The sequence below is a fragment of the Pan troglodytes genome, chromosome 16 (genome assembly GCF_028858775.2).
Source record: "Pan troglodytes isolate AG18354 chromosome 16, NHGRI_mPanTro3-v2.0_pri, whole genome shotgun sequence".
Taxonomy (NCBI): Eukaryota; Metazoa; Chordata; class Mammalia; order Primates; family Hominidae; genus Pan; species Pan troglodytes.
In genome coordinates this window covers 32,311,488-32,319,160 of record NC_072414.2, presented here as the reverse complement: position 1 = coordinate 32,319,160, position 7,673 = coordinate 32,311,488, and positions in this window count along the sequence as shown.

Genomic DNA, 7,673 nt, shown 5'->3' with positions numbered 1-7,673 from the left:
CGTAGGCTCTGAGCGGGCCGGTCGCTGGGCGGGGCGAGGAGGAGCCCAGCCAATGGGCGCGGCTCCGCTGCCGGAGCGGAGCGCTCTGTCTCTAAGATCCCGGGGCTGCGGGTGTGAGCGCCCCTCTGCTCCCGCCAGGCTAGAGAGCCGCTGTTAGGAGTCCGGCCGTGTAACCCTTCCTAGCGGCCTCGGCCTTCCCGTAAGGAACCAGGGAGCGCGACACATGCAGAGATCCTCACAAATCAAAACGCAGACCCTTCCAGCCGAATAGAGGGCGAGCTCCACGCCCGCACTTCACCACGCTGGACGCCCCGGGTCGAGAGGCGGGCGGCTTCAGGCCTGCGAGGTTCCCGGCTCGCTCAGCGCCCTCCTCCCCTCCCCAGTGGGGCGAGGTATCAGGTTGGGTCTTTCTTCCCATCCTTCTGGACTTCGACTTGGACCTGGGTGTGCACCCCTTAGATGCGGAGCCCTGACTCCGTTACTCAAGTGCGCAGTCTGGTGAAGGAGGTGGGGGAAGAAGAGAGGCTCTCAGATCATCCCCAGCTCCTTCTCTTTCTTTTTTAAAATTTAAAAGGTTTATAAAGCAAACAAATCACAGTAAGCTAAGGTTAATTTTTGATTCAGGGGGCACATGTGCAGGTTTGTTATAAGGGTATATTGAGTGATCCCAGATCATTTTTTATAGTCACCGCTGCCCCCCCACCCCGCCTCAGCCTGGGAGGTGCCCAATAGCCACTGACTCCAGGGCACTGGGAGGTGCCCAATAGCCACTGACTCCAGTGCCACCTCCCCCACCAGGGAGTAGCTGTGAGTAGAGCACATTTGGGTATGATGGACTGTGGACAGGCCTGGCTAAGGGGTCTAGAACTAGAATAGATATTGGCAGTGTGAGAAGCCTGGGGGGCTGGGAGTGGAGAGGATCCCGGATGTGGGATTTGACTAGGCAGAAAGGGTTTTACAGCAAGCAGGCTGTTCAGGGCCTGGTTACTTGTGCAGGGAGAGGCCTTGGTTGAAGACATGGGGCTGAGGAGAGAGTCAGGAACACTTGGACTATAGGTATCCCTAAAATGTGTGCCAATGCCAGTCCGTGTAAGACACAGGTCATAAGAAATGGGGTGGAAGAATCTAGAGGTGTAGAAGTGTTGGGTCTGCCCTGAATAGCTTATAGTTTGGTTGGAGAGATAAAGGGCCAGCCCATAAATTGCTGCCAATAGGCAAGATATGGTGAGGCCCATGAGGTGGTTGAGAAGGGGACAGTATGCAAAAAGGAAGGACCTCTTTCTTCCTAATAGGCCTTAGAGAAGGCTTCTTGGAGATGGTGGGGCTTCAGCTGGCTTGGAAGAAAGGGTGGGCTTTGAAATGTGGAGGTAGGAGAGAGGGAAGGCCTTCCTGACCTGGGGTGGGGGCATTCTTCCTTACCTGTGCAAACAAAGGTAAGGGGGCTGGAAAGTTCAGTGTATTTTAAGGGAATGGTGAGAAACCATCTGGATTGGAGGGAGGCTTCTGGTCTGTAGAGTGAGGCATGCAAGCTGCAACCTTGGAAGGCCCACCAGATCTGGATGTACAGGATGGCATAGAGGTAATGAGGCCACACTTGAAGTTCCTCGATGGGAGGGCACAGGAGTGAAAAGGAAAGGAGAGGTGACCTTACACAGCCATTTATAGTGAGCACCATGGCATTAAGCGTCTGAGAATGCCAGGATGGTTGCCCCATCTTCACAACTAGGGAGCTTGGAGACAACTGGGTCCTCTGACAGCCAGGTTGGATATGAAGGAAGACAGGCTCTTTAAAGAATAGAATGTGGCCTCTAGGAGGCTGTTTATTAGGAAGAGAAGATTGTGTTTTAGGCCTCATTCCAGGTCAGCTGGGCAATTCTCTCAGGCTTGCCATCTTGTGTCCTGTTTTCTTCTACTTCCTCAGTGATGTGGACCAGGGGGTGGGTGCCCTGGGCCATGGCCAGGGGGAGGCCCGCAGGGCCCTGGACCATGGTGGGGGGGTGGCCCGCAGGGCCCTGGGCCATGGCCAGGGGGTGGCCCACAGGGCCCTGGACCATGGTGGGGGGGTGGCCCGCAGGGCCCTGGGCCATGGCCAGGGGGTGGCCCGCAGTGACCTGGAGGATGGCCATGCCCCCCACAGTGGCAGTGCCCCTGTGGAAAGTCAAATGAACAATGTCAGAGTCAGAGGTCAGGGCTAAGCTTACCTGAGATCAGCTCTCCCTCACTCCACTTCCCTGGGGGACTCAGGATTTCTAGGCAAGTAAGGAGTTGCGGTGGAGGGCTGGGGGCATGGGTAGCATGTCCCGTGCCTTTTGCCTTGGTGAGGCCAGAACACTGAGCAGATAAAAGGCAAGCAACCTAGATTTATTGGTTTCTATTCTTTGAGCCAAGATATGACTCCCGCTCCCTGTACCTCGATTTATTTTATTTGCAACTAAGAAGCAGAATTATTTCATCTTCTCCTTTCTCTCACCCAGGAACCCTTGCAGAGTGATTAGAGGCTTTGCCGTGCTAGGAACTGCAGGCTCATTGTACTTAGGAGCAAGGGTGAGGCTAGAGGAGGCTACAGAAGAGCTCTTTGAAGGCCAGGGGCAGGGGGAGACAGGAGGCTGGGTCAGGGGAGATGAAAGAGCTGAGGAGGGGAAGAAGGAAGACAGTTGGAGGATGAGAAGACACGGAGGGTAGGAGGTGGCAAGGTGAGGATGTAAGTATTCTTTTTATAGGTAGTGTGTATGTGTGTAGAGGGTGTGTGCCATATTTATATAAAATAGCTATGTTTGTGTACGTGTGCATGGGTGGGTTCATACTCAAGCTCGGTATGTACACAGATACGTGCATGGAGTGCATGGTTCTGTGTACATGAGTATGTGCGAGCTCATACCTGTTCCTGAGCGGATGCCAGACCCAAGAAATCAGGAAGAGTAGAAAGTAAAATCAAAGCTTTTCTGCCTCAGTCAGAAGAGGCCTGGAAAAAGTGTGGTTTAACCTTCCATCTTGGCTGGAATCATTCCTGAAGTCCCAAGGCCAGGGGAGTTTTTTGTTTTTTTGTTTTTTTTAACTTTTTGCCACAAGCCCAGGGGGCAGGCAAGAGATACCACCTTGCTTCTGTGGTAGGGGACTCGGGGTCTGGGGCCCTGTGGAGCAGGGCGGGGCTATGCTCCCACTGTCTGGGCTGGATAACTCCCCAGTCTCCTTCTGCCTCCTAGGGCTTGATTAGGGCTTGGTACCAGTGGGGAAGAGGCAGGATCCAGGGCTGGGCGCTTTCCTGTGACCATGGTAGAGCAGCCCCTGCCCCATCCAGGCTCAGTGATGCCTGGAAACAGCCACTTCCCACCCCACCTGCCTCTCTGCTTATGGCTCTTTTGTTTGGGGGTTGGCACACAGACCAGGCCTAGGAACTGAGTCTGCTGGTGGTAGCCAGTGGGTGAGAAGAGGTGGAGGAGACGCAGTCTTCTTTCTCTGGCAGGAGTAGGTCCTAGGGGCCCCATAGTGTGGTTGGAGTTTGGGAGCAAGCCAGCTATCCAGCAAGGCTGTGGGGGTAGCCAGGAAAGCAGAAAAGCATAGCACAGGCGGGGAAGCAGCAGGAGAGAGGATGGGCTGCTAGGGCAGGGAGGGGACGTGAGGAAAGGAGAGAGACAGATGGGAAAACAGAGGAGAGAACGCCAAGAAGGCTGCAGCCAGCAGGGGGTGGAGGAGTGCAGTGCTGCCCACCCCACCCCCACTCCACGGGGCTGCTGCCTGAGCCTGCTCCCTTCTTTTCATTTGGGGGAAGTGGTGGCTGCTCCCTGAGGGTCTAGGAAGGAGGCTAGGGGTCTGGAGGACATGACAGTGGGAGGAAAAAGGGGAGACCATTGGGGGAACTTTCCTACCTTCGGACCTGTGGGAGAGGAAGGGAAAAAAAGAAGCAGCTTTGGTCATTTGGTTCTGCAGTAAAAAAAAAACCTGTCTTCTCCCTGGCACTAAGGATTTTGTGCCCACACCCCTAACCCAACAGGGCCTCTCAGACATGGTCACTTGCCTGACAATCGTTCCTTCATTCATTCTCTCAGCAAAGATACATATTGGAAGTCAATATAAGGTTCAGCAGTGTGTCCCTGTGTGCTCAAGGGCTGGCTGAGTCCTCCTGGGTGGAGTGGCGCCAGTTAGGAGGTATGGGTTCTTGTCTCAACTCTGTCAGCCTGGAGGTGCTCCATGGTGGCCAACCCTGTCATCCACCTGATTCTTGCTTCTACCTCCAGGCCAGCAGCCCTGCCAACCTCCCCATCTGTCCTCTGCCCCTGTCACGCCCCACGTATCTCGGCCCAATCTCTGCTCAGCCTCTCAGAGCTGTTTGTTGTCTCCTGTTTATGACCTTCTGTTCTCAGCTCTTGGCCTTTGCTCATGCCTCCTCCCACTTGGAAATCTCCCTGGAGCAGCTGCGTGTTGCCCTCATGCAGGAAATCCACATGGGAGCCATCCAGGCTGCCCAGCTGTGGGTCCACTGGGCTTCTGCAGCACCCACCTGAGTGGTCCTGCGTGTTCTGAAGTGCCCCATTGGTGTGGGAATCACCTGCTACTTCTTAAAGGCTAGGACGGTCTTTTGTTCATTTCAAGGGAAGCCGATGGCACAGCTCCCAAGAACTGGATTCTGGATTCCGACCCAGCTGCACCTCTATGGCCTTTCCCTGAGCATAACCCCTAGCTCCCCTGGGCCTTGAGTGTGCGGTGGGAGAAGCACCTACCCTTAGAAGCACCTAAGAACACGAGTAAGCATGCTTTTTAAACTGTAACATGTTCTACAGTATGTAAGGGCTTGTCTTCATTGTGGACCCCTACCACCGCCTTCATACAAACACACACGCACATACATTTTTGGCACGCACTAGTTATGGCTGACTGATAGTCCCTGCCTTCACCGCTCTCCTGCTCTCTGCCTTCTTCCAATTCCCAGCCTCTCAGCCACAGTGCTTACCTGGGTCCATCTTTTTGGAGTAAGAGCAGGGAATACCTGTGTTCAAAAGGTAACTTTTAATTTACTGTAATCTAAATTGCAGTCTTTCCTTTCTCCCTCCCACGATGCGCGCACACACACACACACACCCTTCAAAGGATGAAAGGGAAAAAACTGCTCCCTCCGGCTTAGCTTGGCCCCAATATAGAGCTGGCACTGTAGGTGCCAGGCATGGGGGTTAAATGGACACAGCGGGTTCACCTACGTGGTGGGTAGATGGAGACACAACAGCACCATGTACCAGCCCCTACACCTCATACTCTTACTCTTGCTTGCCCCCCTAGACTCAACAATTGTGTGTTAATCCGATTCCTCTTGGGAAGATTTCAATATCCGTTCATTTGCTAATTATTCATGTTGTGTGCCTGCCCTGTGCCAGGTCATGGTATGCCTGTCCCTACAGACGCTTGTCTTGTGTAAACATCTGGCATGGCATGGGAGCAGGAAGCTTGGAGCTATCAGTGTGCCCAGTGCAGGGAAGGGGAGGATGGTTTGCTAGGACAGGAATGGGGTTGGTGGCCCCTGAGGGCACAAGTGAATGGATTTTTGCCCTGGGGCTCAAGTGAATTGAAAGCCTTCCATGGGGTCCTAGCTGCTTGTACCTGTCTCCTCCCACCAGGATTGGAAGGGGGTGGGAGCTTGGAGTCTGAGCCAACTTGTCATTCACCAACAAGCCGTGCTGTCATGAGATGGAGCTGCTGAGGTAACCTGGTGCGAAGGCTGGCCATGTCTTGCTTGGGGCTGGCAAGTCACAATGGACAACCCCAGAATGGGCCCAGTGAACATACAGTACATTCATTTTTTTTCAACCCTCAAATGGGAGTGTAGTATGTGACGTCAGGAGCAAATACTTGACATCAGGGCTTTCTGGTACTTACAAGTTTGCTGAGCATACAAAAACAAACAGCGCCCCCAATACAACAACCCTAGCCTCTTGCAAGACACGGCCCCCTGAACCTCTTTTTTTTCTAGGGAGCCTTAGTGCCTCTTTAAAAGTTTTTTTGAGACAGTCTCACTTTGTCATACAGGCTGGAGTGCAGTGGCGTGATCACAGCTCACTGAAGCCTCGACCTCCAGGGTTCAAGCAATCCTCTCACCTTAACCTCTGGAGTAGCTGGGACTATAGGTATGTGCCACCACACCCAGCGAATTAAAAAAATTTTTTTTGGCTGGGCACAGCGGCTCATGCCTGTAATCCCAGCACTTTGGGAGGCCTAGATGGGTGGATCATTTGAGGTCAGGAGTTCGAGACCAGCCTGTCCAATATGGTGAAACCCCGTCTCTACTAAAAATGCAAAAATTAGCTGGGCATGGTGGCGGGAACCTGTAGTCCCAGCTACTTGGGAGGCTGAGACAGAAGAATCGCTTGAACCCGGGAGGCAGAGGCTGCAGTGAGCCGAGATTGCAGCACTGCACTCCAGCCTGGGTGACAGAGTAAGACTCTGTCTCAAAAAAAAAAATTGTTTTGTAGAGACAAGGTCTCACTATGTTGCCTAGGCTCAAGTGATCCTCTCACCTTAGCCTCCCAAAGTGCTGGATTACAGGCATGAGCCACTGCACCCGGCCCCCTGCACCTCTTGAGCTACCCATTTTCACTGGCCTCTACTTGTACTCAAAATGTTCAGCTGAGGTCAGCCTGTGAACTATACCCATGGTCCTTCGTGCTCCCTCATCCTTTCCCTTAGTGAGTGATGAGGCTGGAAGAGACCCATGGGGCTGGGCTTTGCAGGGAGGAGAGGTAAAGAAAACCTCAGGGCCAGTCAGGATCGGGTAAGACGAAAGAGAAAAGACAATCCTCAGAATGTATCTCCCCAGTTCAGGCCCAGGTGTTTGAGGGACAGGAGTTGGCAGCTCTGGAAGGGACCTCATGCAATTTCTTCCACTCTCAGCTAAGCCCTGCTGCCAGGCATGGCAAAGGCTGTAAATCAATCATAACTGAAGAAGACAGTGGAAATGTAGGGGCCCAGCCCAGGAGTGGGGACAGGGCAAATGGACAGACACACACCCTCATGCAGAGACACGGAAGCACAGATACCAATTCAATGCATATACACACCCAGAGAGACCCTGACCACATGCACACACAACATACCCCACAGAGACCCTACTGTCCCCAGCCAACAGCAAGTACAGCCAGGTCCCTACCTGAGAGTGCAGAGCAGGGGCAGGAAGTCTGGGGCACTGTCTGTCCTCAGGTGTATTTGTACAGGTCAGGGAGGGGCTGGGATTGAACAGGTGCACTGGGAGGGCCAGATGCAGAAGGCTCGAGGGAATGAAGAGGGATGGGCTAATCCTTATCTGGGCAAAGGACAGTCGAAAGCAGGATGTGTGTGTGTGTGTGTGTGTGTGTGTGTGTGTGTGTGTGATGGGGAGGCTGGGGAACAAGCCGTTACCAGATTGGTGTGGTAATGAGATGCCACAGAATCCAGGCAGAAGTCCCCAACACTGGCAAGGCTGTTTACACCAGGGACTGGCTCTGAACATTTGTAGAGTTCCTACTGAATGCCAGGCCAGGCATGCGGTGCTTCACACACATTAGTAACCCAATGAGTCCTACAAGATAGATAGGATGATTACCTCCTTTCAGCAGGTGGAGGAATAAATAGTGACCATAGTGGAGGACCTGGTGGAATATTTGCCCTGGGCGCCAAGCCCCAGGCCTGAATTGTCAGATGTGCTGCCCAGC